Source organism: Salmo salar, chromosome ssa17 (genome assembly GCF_905237065.1).
Source record: "Salmo salar chromosome ssa17, Ssal_v3.1, whole genome shotgun sequence".
In the NCBI taxonomy this organism is placed as follows: Eukaryota; Metazoa; Chordata; class Actinopteri; order Salmoniformes; family Salmonidae; genus Salmo; species Salmo salar.
Window position 1 is genome coordinate 70929441 of NC_059458.1, and position 17564 is coordinate 70947004.

General features: G+C 42.2%; 1 protein-coding gene across 1 annotated transcript in view; it reads right to left on the minus strand.

Annotated features, from left to right (window-relative positions):
* The window catches only part of LOC106609610 (exocyst complex component 4), an 816839-nt gene that overhangs the window by 533838 nt on the left and 265437 nt on the right, over positions 1-17564 (minus strand). The gene's annotated exons all lie outside the window — the stretch shown is intronic.

A 17564-nucleotide genomic window follows, 5' to 3' on the forward strand; every position in this document is an offset into this window, starting at 1 on the left:
AGAACAGTAGGCAAAATTAATAGGGGTAAATAGACTAAATTATTAGGGTGAGGCACATGGGCTACTAATATTTTACTATAAAACATACACTTAGTATTACTTTCTTAGCTACAGTATACATATCTCCCTGGCATATTACATCGTTTATGCAGCAACATACAAGACATTTTTGGACTCACCTTGTTGTGCTGTGCTCACTTGAACAGGAAGGTGGTGCGATGGTCCTTCGTGGGCAAATTTTGTCATCAAAGCCTGGCATTCTCTGGATTTATGGCGCTTTCGAGACAACTGGGGGAAAAAAAGGTTGAATCATGATGACGGCCTTGATCTTCAGGTCTTAGCTCTAGAAAGAGGCCGGATTTACAATTTCCGAGTTGGATGACCGTTCAATACGTATTTTCCCAGTCGGAGCTCGTTTATTCCCGACTTTCCCAATTGTCTTGAACTCACTGAAGTCACGTTTTCGCAGTTCCAAGTTAACAGTTGTTTTGAGCGCGGCACAAATCATGCTTCATTGACAGCATGGCCAATGTTGAATGTTTATCATTTTAAACTTGGAAAAGAGCCCCTTAAATCCAGATTTGGGACCACACCGCCACTCCACTGAATAGCAGGCTAGTGATTGCTTTGCGATGCTTGTAGTTAGCCGCTGTCACTGATTCCTTCCAAACCAATCACTGTTGAATTTGCGATTTCCAACTTGTTGTGTAATGTTTATGTCCAATGGTTGATCGAGCACCAATACGTTTTTATCTATACTTTCTCTTCATTATTTCTCTTCATATGACAAGGATTTAAAAAGGATTCGCCAGTAGATTGTCGACTTAATTCATGATGATGACTGCTAGCTAAGATTATGAAAGTATGATGTTGACATGATCTGTCTAATCAATGCTACTGTACATATGTGATTTGACATCATTTTATCTGTGGCCAATGACCTTGAGCCTTCTTGGATGGACACTTCTAATGTAACTATATAGCAGCACCCAAGTGGCTAGAATTTTCTAGCTCTTCCCTTAGACTTGGCGGTGACGTAGAATGTCCCCATGAGTGACAGAACACTGAGCCAATCACGGCGCAGCGCTCCATATTTTCTGCTGGCTTGCCCCACCACCACAAAAAGTACTGAGGCAGGCTGAAACACCTGCATTTTGGTTGCTGCCTTACTCAAGAAAACAAAAAAGAGACTATGTTTGTATGCAGCTTTGTATATTATTTTATTAATACACTGCTCAAAAAAATAAAGGGAACACTTAAACAACACAATGTAACTCCAAGTCAATCACACTTCTGTGAAATCAAACTGTCCACTTAGGAAGCAACACTGATTGACAATAAATTTCACATGCTGTTGTGCAAATGGAATAGACAACAGGTGGAAATTATAGGCAATTAGCAAGACACCCCCAATAAAGGAGTGGTTCTGCAGGTGGGGACCACAGACCACTTCTCAGTTCCTATGCTTCCTGGCTGATGTTTTGGTCACTTTTGAATGCTGGCGGTGCTTTCACTCTAGTGGTAGCATGAGACGGAGTCTACAACCCACACAAGTGGCTCAGGTAGTGCAGCTCATCCAGGATGGCACATCAATGCGAGCTGTGGCAAGAAGGTTTGCTGTGTCTGTCAGCGTAGTGTCCAGAGCATGGAGGCCCTACCAGGAGACAGGCCAGTATATCAGGAGACGTGGAGGAGGCCGTAGGAGGGCAACAACCCAGCAGCAGGACCGCTACCTCCGCCTTTGTGCAAGGAGGAGCAGGAGGAGCACTGCCAGAGCCCTGCAAAATGACCTCCAGCAGGCCACAAATGTGCATGTGTCTGCTCAAACGGTCAGAAACAGACTCCATGAGGGTGGTATGAGGGCCCGACGTCCACAGGTGGGGGTTGTGCTTACAGCCCAACACCGTGCAGGAGGTTTGGCATTTGCCAGAGAACACCAAGATTGGCAAGTTCGCCACTGGCGCCCTGTGCTCTTCACAGATGAAAGCAGGTTCACACTGAGCACGTGACAGACGTGACAGAGTCTGGAGATGCCGTGGAGAACGTTCTGCTGCCTGCAATATCCTCCAGCATGACCGGTTTGGTGGTGGGTCAGTCATGGTGTGGGGTGGCATTTCTTTTGGGGGCCGCACAGCCCTCCATGTGCTCGCCAGAGGTAGCCTGACTGCCATTAGGTACCGAGATGAGATCCTCAGACCCCTTGTGAGAACATATGCTGGTGCGGTTGGCCCTGGGTTCCTCCTAATGCAAGACAATGCTAGACCTCATGTGGCTGGAGTGTGTCAGCAGTTCCTGCAAGAGGAAGGCATTGATGCTATGGACTGGCCCGCCCGTTCCCCAGACCTGAATCAAATTGAGCACATCTGGGACATCATGTCTCGCTCCATCCACCAACGTCACGTTGCACCACAGACTGTCCAGGAGTTGGCGGATGCTTTAGTCCAGGTCTGGGAGGAGATCCCTCAGGAGACCATCCGCCACCTCATCAGGAGCATGCCCAGGCGTTGTAGGGAGGTCATACAGGCACGTGGAGGCCACACACACTACTGAGCCTCATTTTGACTTGTTTTAAGGACATTACATCAAAGTTGGATCAGCCTGTAGTGTGGTTTTCCACTTTAATGTTGAGTGTGACTCCAAATCCAGACCTCCATGGGTTGATAAATTGGATTTCCATTGATTATTTTAGTGTGATTTTGTTGTCAGCACATTCAAATATGTAAAGAAAAAAGTATTTAATAAGATTATTTCTTTCATTCAGATCTAGGATGTGTTGTTTAAGTGTTCCCTTTATTTTTTTGAGCAGTATGTATTAATTTTTACACTGTTTGCAAACTTATACGTGACAGGTATTAATGCCAAAATAACATGCAAAACAGACAAGCCCCCCCCCCCCCAAAAAAATGTTTTATATATATTCTTTTTGCATATTTTTTTGCTAAAAATGTGGGGCTCAAAACAGGTGGGGCTCTGCCACTGGTCGCCACTGGCGCTACCTACTCCCGGGGTTTTGAATGTTGTTGCGCGCCTCCCATGTTGCGCCCAGATATCGATGTAAGGCCAGCTCTGCGTTCTCAGAATGGATTTAACTCATCGGTTCAGCAAAGGCCAAACATTGATATATAGGGCTCTGAGTGCCTTGCGGTGTGTTGCAACATTCAGAACATTTGAGATATTTCTCTCGCTCAGAACAATTTCTGGAACAATTCTCTCTTTCTCTCTCTCTCTCTCTCTCTCATATAGGGTTATTGATGGATTGGTGTGGAAGCAGCCAGAATATCATAACAGTATGTTGAACCACTACATTTTAAATGTGTACATGATACTGTCTCTGACAATAAAGTCAGTAAAAGTGAAGTAGATATAACTCTTATGTAGGCTAGCCGAGCAGCTGACAAGTTTCCGTAATTCGTTTGCCTCTCAATACACTTCTTCTATCTGAATGATCTGTCATGTTGCACCCTATCTGAATATGCCTCTGCCACAGTGATGTCCAAAAGTTATCAGGGCACAAGGTGAGACCCAAATGCAGATACAGGAGCAAGATGGTTGGAGTCTTACAATGTTTATTAATCCAAAGGGAATAGGCAAGAGAATGGTCGTGGACAGGCAAAAAGGTCAAAACCAGATCAGAGTCCAGAGTGGCAGATATGCTCGTGGTCAAGGCAGGCAGAATGGTCAGGCAGGCGGGTACAGAATCCATAAACAGGCAAGGGTCAAAACCGGGAGGACGAGAAAAAAGAGAATAGCAAAAAGCAGGAGAACAGGGAAAATGCTGATTGACTCGGAAACATACAAGACGAACTGGCACAGAGAGACAGGAAACACAGGGATATATACACTGGGGAAAATAAATGACACCATGGGGGGGTGGAGAAAATCACAAGGACAGGGGAAACAGATAAGGGCGTGACAAAAGTATTGGGGCAGTGTCACATTTTTGGTTGTTTTGGCTCTGTACTCCAGCACTTTGGATTTGAAATTATACAATGACTATGAGGTTAAAGTGCAGACTATCAGCTTTAATTTGAGAGTATTTTCATCCATATCGGGTGAACCGTTTAGATATTACAGCACTTTTTGTACATAGTCCCCCCATTTTAGGGGACCGAAAGTATTGGAACAAATTCACTTAAAAACTCAGCAAAAAAGAAATGTCCCTGTCTTTCAGATAATTCGTAAAAATCAAAATCAATTCACAGATCTTCATTGTAAAGGGTTTAAACACTGTTTCCCATGCTTGTTCTATGAACCATAAACAATTAATGAACATGCACCTGTGGAACGGTCGTTAAGACACTAACAACTTACAGACGGTAAAAAATTAAGGTCACAGTTATGAAAACTTAGGAAAATAAAGAGGCCTTTCTACTGACTCTGAAAAACACCAAAATTAAGATGCCCAGGGTCCCTGCTCATCTGCGTGAATGTGCCTTAGGCAGGCTACAAGGAGGCATGAGGACTGCAGATGTGGCCAGGGCAATAAATTGCAATGTCCGTACTGTGAGATGCCTAAGAAGGCGCTACAGGGAGACATGACGGACAGCTGATCGTCCTCGCAGTGGCAGACCACATGTAACAACACCTGCACAGGATCGGTACATCCGAACATCACACCTGCGGGACAGGTACAGGATTGCAACAACAACTGCCCGAGTTACACCAGGAACGCACAATCCCTCCATCAGTGCTCAGACTGTCCGCAAAAGGCTGAGAGAAGCTGGACTGAGGGCTTGTAGGCCTGTTGTAAGGCAGGTCCTCACCAGACATCACCGTCAAACAACGTCGCCTATGGGCACAAACCCACCGTCGCTGGACCGGACAGCAATGGCAAAAAGTGCTCTTCACTGACGAGTTGTGGATTTGTCTCACCGGATTTGGGTTTATCGTCAAAGGAATGAACGTTACACCGAGACCTGTACTCTGGAGTGGGATCGATTTGGAGGTGGAGGGTCCGTCATGGTCTGGGGCGGTGTGCCACAGCATCATCGGACTGAGCTTGCAGTTCATCTCAACTCTGTGCATTACAGGGAAGACATCCTCCTCCCTCATGTGGTACCATTCTTGCAGGCTCATCCTGACATGACCCTCCAGCATGACAATGCCACCAGTCATACTGCTCGTTCTGTGCGTGATTCCCTGCAAGACAGGAATGTCAGTGTTCTGCCATGGCCAGCGAAGAGCCCCGGATCTCAATCTCATTGAACACGTCTGGGACCTGTTGGATCGGAGGGTGAGGGCTAGGGACAGTCCCCTCAAAAATGTCCGGGAACTTGCAGGTGCCTTGGTGGAAGAGTGGGGTAACATCTCACAGCAAGAACTGGCAAATCTGGTGCAGTCCATGAGGAGGAGACACACTGCAGTACTTAATGCAGCTGGTGGCCACACCAGATACTGACTGTTACTTTTGATTTTGACCCCCCTTTGTTCAGGGACACATTATTCCATTTCTGTTAGTCACATGTCTGTGGAACTTGTTCAGTTTATGTCTCAGTTGTTGAATCTTGTAATGTTCATAGAAATATTTACACATGTTAAGTTTGCTGAAAATAAACGCAGTTGACAGTGAGAGGACTTTTCTTTTTTTGCTGAGTTTATGAGTATTAAAGTACTTAAACATTTCATATTTATACCATATTCCTAGCACACAATGACAAGATCAAGCTCGTGACTCTACAAACTTGTTGGATGAGTTTTCAGTTTGTTTTGGTGGTGTTTCAGATCTTCTTTTTGCCCAAAATAAATTAGGCTAATTGTAAAGTCACTTTTATTGTAAATAAGAATTGAATATGTTTCTGAAACACTTCTACATGAATGTGGATGCTACCATGATTACGGGTAATCCTAAATAAATCGTGAATAATTATGAGTGAGAAAGTTACATATGTATACAAGATACCCTCAAGATATGCTTTCCTCTGACCATTACCAATAACACGGGAGGTTAGTATTTTGGGGGGATATGATATTTCTCACTGATCATTATTCATGTTTAATTCATAATTATCCATAATCATAGTAGCATCCCCATTAATGTAGTAGTGTTTAGAAACATATTATCAGGTTTCAGGTAAGAGCCAAATGCAGACACGTTTAATAGTCCAAGGGGCAAGCAACAGACCAACACTGGGAGGACTAGGACAAAACTGAGACTAGGAAAACACGTGGGTAAGCTTGACAAGACAAGATGAACTGGCAACAGACAAACAGAGAACACAGGTATTAAATACACAAGGGATAATGGGGCAGATGGGCGACACCTAGAGGGAGGTGGAGACAATCACAAGGACAGGTGAAACAGTGACACATATTATAATCTTATTTACAATAAAAGTGACTCCAAAATGATGCAATATATTATTTAACATTAATTTCTAGTGGGCACAAAATAATCTGAAACAAAACCAAAACAAATTGTAAATGCATACAGTTTGTAGAGTCACAAGCTTGATGTGGTCATTGCATGCTTCCGAATATTCGACAAATACTAAATGTTTGAGTACTTTGACTCCTGTAATTTTTCCATATACTTTTGGTGCCCTAAAATGTGTGGACAATGTTTTAAAACGGCTGTAATTTCTAAACGGTTCACCCGATATGGATGAAAATACCCTCAAACTAAAGATTACGGTCTGTACTTTATCTCTTTAAATCCAAAGTGCTGGAGTACATAGCCAAAACAACAACAAAAATGTGTCACTGTCCAAATACTTTTGGACCTAAGTAATGGAAATATCAAACAAACCTGAGCTCTGACAGGATTCTAACCCTGGCTTGATGTCAAGGGAGGTTACTGTATGACTGGGGATGTGACCCGGAAGCCTCCAAACAATTCATTTTAGGATCTATGCTGCCCCTCTGTGGCCGAAGCCGTCATTACGTCCCATTAATGGCTCTATGGATCAGTGAGAGGTTATGGTTTAACATTGTTGTGACTTGTGACCCACCTAATAGCTTTCACGTGTTCCTCAAGCTCACTAAACTGTATTTGTAGACATCGATCAATCGTTAGCTGTGTCAGTAGCCTATAGCCTCTGTGTGTGATCCACTAGTGAATCACCAATGGGGACCATCAGGGTCCCATCAGGGTTCATTAGGGCACACAGTAGCAAAACGTTTCAAAATGTTGTGCAACGGAAAAAAAGAAAATGAGTCCAGGTGGTCCCTCCCTGTTTCATTCTGGCTTCTTCTGTTGGGTTCCTAATGAATACAACCCAGCTGCAGGATACCAGTATTCCATTAGTACTAATTTACCCAATGAAGCTGGTGCCAGAGAAAAGGCAATACAAGTGGAGGAAAGCTTGACTTAGCTGAACACGATAAGAGTTAATGTGTTGTGATAAGGGTTGAGGTTAGAGTCTGGGATTAAAGTGTGGTTGTAGCCGGCAGTAAAAGTCAACGTGAATAAACACTGAACAGTGATTCGTCAATCCTCTCCTGGAGTGAAAACTATTACCATCGACCCCCTGTGTGTACCCGAGCATGAATCCATTTTAAATAAATGAAAGGTAATATTTGGTCGGCAGTGAATGCTTATGGGAGGTCGTGGCGTTTACGTCCCCTCTTTAACTCTCAGCACTCAAGCTGATCTATCTCTGACAATTACCATTGTTACATCCCAAATGGCACCCTATTCCCTATGAAGTGCACTACTTTTGACCAGAGCCCCTGCCATTTGGGACACACTGTCACAGCCTGACCAGCAGAGGGAGTAGTTGTTTAGTATTTTGGTCAGGACGTGGCAGAGGGATGTTTGTTTTGTATGGTGGTGGTTTTGTGTGTGTTGTAGAGGGGTGTTTGATTTAGTTGTTCCTGGGTTTTAGGTGTATGTTCTAGGTTAGTATGTTCTAGGTTGTATTTCTGCATTCTGTCTAGTTTAAGTTTTCTATGTTTAGGTTTGGGTGCTGGACTCTCAATTGGAGGCAGGTGTTTTTAGTTGCCTCTGATTGAGAGTCCTATATAGGAGTATGTTTGTCACTTGGGTTTGTGGGTGGTTGTGCTAACACTGCTAGTCTTTTTGTATGTATAGCCTGTTGGCCTGTCGGAAGTGGTTCGTGTTTATTTTGTGTATTCTTTATTCTTTACATTAAAAGATGAGTATCCACATCCCGCTTGCATTTTGGTCTGACTCTGACTTCGAGATATCTTCAGATGAAGGAGAAGATTATGACACACACCCTATGTTGTTAGCACTGGGGGCTGTATGGTTGTCCTGATTGCTCTTGTCATTGACAAAATGGATGCTGTGTGAATAAGTGATATAGTGAACAAGTGATAGGGTGAATAAGTGATAGGGTGAATAAGTGATATAGTGAATAAGTGATAGGGTGAATAAGTGATAAAGTGAATAAGTGATAGGGTGAATAAGTGATAGAGTGAATAAGTGATAGAGTGAATAAGTGATAGAGTGAATAAGTGATAGAGGAAATAAGTGATAGGGTGAATAAGTGATAGGGTGAATAAGTGATAGGGTGAATAAGTGATAGAGTGAATAAGTGATAGGGTGAATATGTGATCGGGTGAATAAGTGATAGGGTGAATAAGTGATAGAGTGAATAAGTGATAGAGTGAATAAGTGATAGGGTGAATATGTGATAGGGTGTATAAGTGATAGGGTGAATAAGTAGAGGGTGAATAAGTGATAGAGTGAATAAGTGATAGGGTGAATAAGTGATAGGGTGAATAAGTGATAAGGTAATAAGTGATAGGGTGAATAAGTGATAGAATGAATAAGTGATATGGTAAACAAGTGATAGGGTTAATAAGCGATATGGTGAATAAGTGAAATAATGAATAAGTGATAGAGTGAATAAGTGATGGAGTGAATAAGTGATAGAGTGAATAAGTGATATAATGAATAAGTGATAGAGTGAATAAGTGTTAGAGTGAATAAGTGATAAGGTAAATAAGTGATAAGGTGAATAAGCGATATGGTGACACACACACAACAGTGCCTTATAGGCCTTGGTCAAAAGTAGTAAGGAACAGCATGCCATTTGGGACTTAGGAATATTTCAGAACCACATTCTTGTTTTAATGAGAGCTGATTGATATATGCCAAATAGCACCATGTTCCCTACATAGTGCACTACTACCCTATGGTCCCTGTTCAAAAGCACTGCACTATATAGGGAGAGAGAGAGAGATAATCACATTTTGATAAACTCCCATATCTATTGGGTGAAATACCACAGTGTGCAATCCCAGCAGCAAGATTTGTGACCTGTAGCCCCAAGAAAAGGGCAACCAGTGAACAAACACCATTGTAAATACAACCCATATTTATGTTGATTTATTTTCCCTTTTGTACTTAAACTATTTTCCCATCATTACAGCACTGTATATAGACATAATATGACTCATCTAAACTCAGCACCATGCCCAAACGGACTGCTTCCTAAATAGGAAATTGTCAACAACACATATTCAGGGTAGTACATTCAGGATTGGAGGTTAGATCAGGGCAACTCATCAGCAGTCTGAGATTGAGTTTCTTGTGGTATGCAATTCACATGGAACAGTACTGAGAGAGAGATGGTTATTTTGATCCTTGGTTATTCTTGTTACTGTTGTCCCGTTGACAATTTTGATTCTTATTATTTTCATATTGTAAATATCCAAAGTAAGCTTTGGCAATATGTACATTGTTACATCATGCCAATAAAGCAAATTTAATTGAAAAAAATGAGAGAGAGAGAGAGAGAGAGAGAGAGAGAGAGGATGAGAGAGAGTGAGAGAGAGAGGATGAGAGAGAGAGTATGAGAGAGAGAGAGAGTGAGAGAGACAGAGGATGAGAGAGAGAGTGAGAGAGGATGAGAGAAAGGATGACAGAGAGAGTGTGTGAGAGAGAGAGAGAGAGAGAGAGAGAGAGAGAGAGAGAGACAGAGAGAGAGAGATGGGGAAGGAGGGGGTGAAGGTAAGAAAAGCTACTGCCGAATCGGAAAAGGAGCAAGAGCGCAAGAGAGAGAGAAAAGAAATAGAGTCACATGTTAGCATAGTCTAATGTTAGCAGAGTCTAATGTTGGCAAAGTCTAATGTTAGCAAAGTCTAATGTTGGCAAAGTCTAATGTTAGCAAAGTCTAATGTTAACAAAGTCTAATGTTAGCAAAGTCTAAAAGTCTGTTTGCAGAGTCTAACGTTAGCAGAGTCTAATGTTGGCATAGTCTAATGTTGGCATAGTCTAATGTTAGCAAAGTCTAATGTTAAAGGCTGGTCCTGTATGCGGGATCAACATCCAGCGAAAAATCAGAGCGCCATATTCATAACCTAACCATAACCAAATCTAATATTTTTTTCTCAAACAATTGACTATTTTACACCGTTTTATAGATACACTTCTCCTGAATCGAACCACGTTGTCCAGCGAAAGCAAAACATTACATTATGTTAGGAGAGTACATCGTCAAAATAGCCACACCGCCATTTTCCGACCAACCACATGCATCACAAATAACCAAAAAACAGCTAAATGAAGCACTAACCTTTGACAATCTTCATCAGATGACTGTCCTAGGACATCATGTTACACAATACATGCATTCTTTTGTTCGATAAGTTCATATTTATATATAAAAACAGCATTTTACATCGGCGCGTGACGTTCAGAAAATATTTTCCCTTAAATGCATCCGTTGAATCAGCGCTACAATTTACTAAATTACTATTCTAAAACATTTTTAAAATGTAATATTGTCATTCAAAGAATTATAGATTAACATCTCGTGAATGCAACCGCATTGCCAGATTTAAAAATAACTTTACTGGGAAATCACACTTTGCAATAAAAGGGGATGCTATGCTCAGAAAAATAGGCTAGGCGATACAGGTTAGCGCCATCTTGGAACCATCTAAAATGGTTATACTACCAAATATACTATTGTATACTATTGTAAATATTCCCTTACCGTTGATTATCTTCATCAGAAGGCACTTCCAGGAATCCCAGGTCCACAACAAATGTAGTTTTGTTCGAAAAAGTTAATAATTTATGTCCCAATAGCTTCTTCTTGTTAGCGCGTTCCAAAGGCTACTCATAATGTACTGAAGCGCACGGGACTTGTCGTCACGAATGTGCAAAAAAAGAAATATTTAAGTTCGTTCAAACATGTCAAACGTTGTATAACATAAATCTTTAGGGCATTTTTCAACCAGAGCTTCAATTATATTCAAGGGGGACGATTGCATTGTCTTACTAAACGTTTCGAAAGGGGAGGGTAGCTATGGGCGCCCGCGTCATAGTGGTAATGGCCCTCCTCCTGTGACCAACTTCCAAAGCCTCTCTTTGGGTCAGTTTGTACCATAGAAGACTCAAACCACTTTGTAAAGACTGGTGACATCTAGTGGAAGCCTTAGGAAGTGCTCAATGAATCCTAACTCACGGTGTGTTTTATAGGCAAAGTGCTGAAGGTGAGTCCACAAATCAGATTTCCACTTCCTGTTAGGATCTGTCTCGGGGTTTTGACTGCCATATGAGTTCTGTTATACTCACAGACACCATTCAAACAGTTTTAGAAACTTTAGAGTGTTTTCTATCCAAATCTAGTAATTATATGCATATCCTAGCTTTTGAGTTTGAGTAGGAGGCCGTTTAAAATGGGCACGTATTTTTTTCAAAATTCGCTGTAGCGCCCCCTATCCTTAAGGAGCTATAAGAGGTTAACAAAGTCTAATGTTAGCAAAGTCTAAAAGTCTGTTTGCAGAGTCTAACGTTGGCAAAGTATAATGTTAGCAGAGTCACATGTTAGCAGAGTCACATGTTAGCCAGCCCATGATTAAAACCCTTCGTTATGCAACATCAGGGGGAAACCCTGCTGAAAACACACATTATCAAAACATCACTGTTTTTAATGCCATACAGTAGCACAAACATCTGCCAGTTTCAATTACAGGACAATGTCTTCAATGCTGTTTTGTCATCTGGGTTTTGTAATGTGAATAGAAAACAGAGTAATACAAATTTAACTAAGGCCTCTAGTTGCCTAAAAAGTCAGCAGGAAAGGTGAAAGTTCATGAATTCTGTTTCCAGCATGAAGGGAAGAATAACAGAGAAGGAAAGACATCAAAGGGCAGTGGCGGGTAGGTCATAGGGCAATTCTGGTATTTGCCAGATGGGCTGGTCAATTTTTTAGCCTACTAGACCTGTCTAAATTTGGGTTTTGCACAAAATGATCATTATTTGGCTGATAATGGTGGCCTCGAGAATCAAAATGGGCCGGTGTGTCAGAAATGCCGTGGTTGATTTATGGTCCCAGTCTGTCTCTGTCTAATGGGATTACAAGATAGAAGAGCACATTTGAATGCTACTCTGTAATTAGAAAATGAATGTGGGTTTATGTGTGTGTGTGTGTGTGTGTGTGTGTGTGTGTGTGTGTGTGTGTGTGTGTGTGTGTGTGTGTGTGTGTGTGTGTGTGTGTGTGTGTGTGTGTGTGTGTGTGTGTGTGTGTGTGTTTATAAAAAGCCAGTCAGATATTTAACGGTCATATGTAATATAGATTATACATATATAATCTATATGTAATATAGATTATTTACATATAAAGTCAGACTCATTGCTTCCTCCAACAGTTTTATTGAATACCTTCATACACACTGGAGGTCAAACAGAAAACACACATTAGATTAGCGTGACTAAAAAAGTATTAAATAATTGAAATACAAATCAAGAGACATGCTTATAGGACAAAGTAAAGACTTTAAACTATTCAGAGAGAAAGTTAAATGTATTATAGTTGCCATGTTCAGAGATACAGTGCCTTTAGATTAGAAAGTACTGTATTCATACCCCTTGAGTTATTCCACATTTTGTTGTTACAGCAGGGCTATTCAATTCTTACCCCATGAGGTCCAGAGCCGGCTGGTTTTCTGTTCTACAGATAATTAACTACACCCTTCTGGTGTCCCAGGTCTAAACCAGTCCCTGATTACAGGGGAATCACCCACCTGGTGTCCCAGGTCTAAACCAGTCCCTGATTACAGGGGAATCACCCACCTGGTGTCCCAGGTCTAAACCAGTCCCTGATTAGAGACGAACACTGAAAAAATGCAGTGGAACTGGTTTCGAGGTCCAGAGCTGGGTTTTATGGGGTTAAAGCCTGAATTCAAAATGGATTACATTGAGATTTTGTGTCACTGGCCTTCACAAAACGCCCCACAATGTCAAAGTGGAATCATGTTTTTTGACATTTTTGCTAAATTTTTTTTTTAAATGACTAATTCTGTGTGCAATAATAGTGTTTAAAATGATTTTTGAATGACTACCTCATCTCTGTACCCCACACAGTTATCTGTAAGGTCCCTCAGTCGAGCAGTGAATTTCAAACACAGATTCAACCACAAAGACCAGCGAGGTTTTCCAATGTTTCACAAAGAAGGGCACCTATTGCTAGATGGGTAAACATTTAAGAAGTAGACATTGAATATCCCTTTGAGCATAGTGAAGTTATTAATTACACTTTGGATGGTGTATTTAATCCATCTTAAATTCAGTCTGTAACACAACAAAATGTGGACTAAGTCAAGGGGTGTGAATCGATTCTGAAGGCACTGTAGATACATGTGTAGTTCAGTGTGGTGGAAGAAGGTGGCTGCAGGTAGACAGACGTTGCCTGTAGACACAGATCCAGGAACAGTTTACCAAGCCCCTGTGATCACAACTTCATCCTACTCCTTCAGGGCCGTGGAGAAAGTAAAAGCGAAGCAGTGCACTGATGGTGGTGCCACACAGACACACACAGACACACACACACACAAACACATAGATATAGCAGCATTTGGCCGACCTCACAGCAGTACACGAGGAACAGTTTCTACCATAGGATTACAATTCTGTTCTATTCCTCCCTCTACTTTCACCGCTAACATTGTTACAAGGACACGACAATGTGCTGGTTAACATTGTGTGGTACAGTGGATGGTTACAGTACAGTGTTAGAGTACGGTGTTACATGGTTGACACTGACAGTTCTCTGTAGGTCCTGGTGGCCTGGCTTGGGGAGTGATGTATTTACCATGCTAGAACCAGCCTGCAGGTGGTTAGTAATAGTAACTGTAGTAGGTAGAGTTAGTAAAGTGTAGGTAATAGGTAATAACAGAGCGTAGTGGGGGGGGGCAATGCAAATAGTCTGGGTAGACATTTGATTAGATGTTGAGGAGCCTTATAGCTTGGGGGTAAGAGCTGTTTAGAATCCTTCTTGTCCTAGACTTGGTGCTCCGGTACTGCTTGCCATGCAGTAGCAGAGAAAACAGTCTATGACTAGGCTTGCTGGAGTCTTTGACAATTCTTAGGACCTTCCTCTGACACCAGCTGGTATAGAGGTGGCAGGAAGCTTGGCCCCGGTGATGTACTGGGCCGTACGCACTACCCTCTGTAGTGCCTTGCAGTCAGAGTCCGAGAAGTTGCCATACCAGGGAGTGATGCTCTCGATGGTGCAGCTGTAAAACCTTTTGAGGATCTGAGGACCCATGCCAGATCTTTTCAGTCTTCTGAGGGGGCATAGGTTTTGTCGTGCCCTCTTCACAACTGTCTTGGTGTGCTTGGACGATGTTAGTTTGTTGGTGATGTGGATGTCAAGAAAATTGAAGCTCTCAACCTGCTCCACTACATCCCCGTCGATGAGAATGGGGGCATGCTTGGTCCTACTTTTCCTACAGTCCACAATCATCTCCTTTGTCTTGATGACATTGAGGGAGAGGTTGTTGTCCTTGCACCACACGGTCAGGTCTCTGACCTCCTCCCTATAGGCTGTCTCATCGTTGTCCGTGATCAGGCCTACTACTGTTGTGTCATCGGAAAACTTAATGATGGTGTTGGAGTCGTGCCTGGCCATGCAGTCATGAGTGAACAGGGAGTACAGGAGGGGACTGAGCACGCACCCCTGAGTGGCCCCCGTTTTGAGGATCAGCGGGACAGATGTATTGTTGCCTATCCTCACCACCTGGGGGCGGCCCGTCAGGAAGTCCAGGATCCAGTTGCAGAGGGAGGTGTTTATTCCCAGGGTCCTTAGCTTAGTGATGAGCTTTGAGGGCACTGTGGTGTTGAACGCTGAGCTGCAGTCAATGAATTACATTCTCACATAGGTGTTCCTTTTGTCCAGGTGGGAAAGGGCAGTGTGGAGTGCAATAGAGATTTTAACCATTGCTATGGCTCTAATGTGAAACCGAACTAAAATTAGTGCAAGGCAAAAAGATAACAGTGGTTAAATGCCAGAGGTGATGAATCATTAACATAAAGAGGTGTTACTATGTGTGTGACGTAAGGCTGAAACCTGTATAAAAAGTGTGTGCCAAGGCTGGAAAGATAGTTGTTTCATGAACCAGCTCGGTTTATATTACGTTGTAATAAAGTCTAATTGAACTCATAGGCTCCGGTATTTGAGAAATATTATTGACTGAATATTTACATGACAGAGGGCATAGCAGGATTTTTTTATAAGCTTCTTGGGTTAGAGTCCCGCTCCTTGAAAGTGGTAGCTCTACCCTTTAGCTCAGTGCAAATGTTGCCTGTAATCCATGGCTTCTGGTTGGGGTATGTGCGTACAGTCGCTGTGGGGATGATGTCATTGATGCACTTATTGATGAAGCCAGTGACTGATGTGGTGTACTCCTCATTATCATCGGAAGAATCCCGGAACATGTTCCAATCTGTTTTAGCCAAACAGTCCTGTAGTTGAGCATCTGCTTCATCTGACCGAGTCATTGGTGCCTCACACTTTAATTTTTGCTTCTAAGTGTCATGACGTTGGCCTGTGGGTAAGGTTTATGACCCCCCCATAAATACCTTTCTCCCTTCCCCTCTCTTTCTGACCCTACTGAAGGACTTGAATAGCCTGTGTTAAATATAGAGAGTCTGGGAACATCAAACAAATGGGGAAAAGGAACCATATTTTGGTAATAAAACCAGTTGGAAATATGCTTGGGAACGTAATGAGTATGGATGTCAGTTCAGTTGTCATCTGAGACATTATGACTGATGACAGGACGACATAAACTGTACCTGAGAAAGTATACACCCTCTAGTTATCAGAGTAACATGGAATTGTTATGCAATTGAAATGTTCATATTGAAATTGTTTGTTAGGAGATTAAATGTAATTTTAGCTTCCAAATGAGAGAATTGGGTTTTCATAAGGAAAGTGCCCTGCTTGATCAGTGGCCCACCCCTGTGAAGAGACAGGGGTTATAAACGATGAGACACATCCTTCCCCCTCTCCACTATATAAGCCTTTGACGAAAAGATAACCACATGTTCCAGTACGTGAGGTCTGCAGCCTCTACGTTAGAAGGACACACGTCAAGTACAGAACTAAGCCAACCTCGACGTGAGCTTTGGTGGCGAATGGTATGAACTTTGAGCTTATTCACTACAGAAGTGATACTTCCTAGCCGTTGAGTTAGCAGCGGCCGCTGTAGACGTGGGCTAGGGAAGGACGGACGACGGATCCAGTCTAACAGACGGACGAAGATACCACCACGTATCCAATTTACCACCAGAGACATTCTTCCGAGGACAGGAAGATCTGTTGGCCAACCCGGCCAGCATCTACGACCAACCTACCGAAGCGCAGCTCAGAGTAAATATTTATTGCATTTTCCTTTTCCAAATGGGCGGTAATTTAGAATGCATAAGATAATGTATTTACGATAGCATAGCTGCTGTTTCTTTGTTCCTAAATCTTCCCGCTCTTTCATTCAAGCCCAACCCCCTTTCCTTTGTGTAACCAGCCATCATGTATGACATCATTTGTATTCGGTGTATTTGTAATTCTGTGTGATTAGTTTAGGTATTTAGTAAATAAATAATTAAACCCAATTTTGTATTGCTGATTCAACTTGTTAGCCAGGGTTCGTGAAGATAGCCAAGAATTTACAACTTTCATTATGAGACTGAAAATAAGATAAGGGTTAATATTGACTGCTATCGATGTAAAATATGACTAAGTATTTTAAGAGTTTATTTGGAAGATAACGGCTCTATAAACGTTCTTCCATGGTGCCCCGACTTTCTAGTTAATTACATTTACATGATTAGCTTAATCAGGTAATATTAATTACAGAGAAGAGATTTTATAGGTTAGCATGTCATATCACTTAATCCGGCATAGCAAAAGACACGACATAAGCTAATATCAGCAGGTCTGAATTATGGTCAGATTTGCTAAATGGAGAGGGAAGGAGAGCTTTTTACGAGTCTCTGTGTGTGGAGTAAAGGTGGTTTAGAGTTTTTTCCCTCTGGTTGCACATTTAAAATGCTGATAGAAATTCGGTAAAACTGATATAAGTTTCCCTGCATTAAAGTCCCCGGCCACTATGAGCACTGCCTCTGGGTGATCGTTTTCCTGTTTGCTTATGGCGAGGTACAGCTCATTGAGTGCGGTCTTAATGCCAACATCTTCTGTGGTGGTATGTAGACAGCTATGAAAAATACAGATGAAAACTCTGTAGGTAGATAGTGTGGTCTACAGCTTAACATGAGATACTCTACCTCAGACGAGCAAAACCTCGAGACTTCCTTAGATATCGTGCACCAGCTGTTGTTTACAAATATGCATAGGCCACCGCCCCGTGTC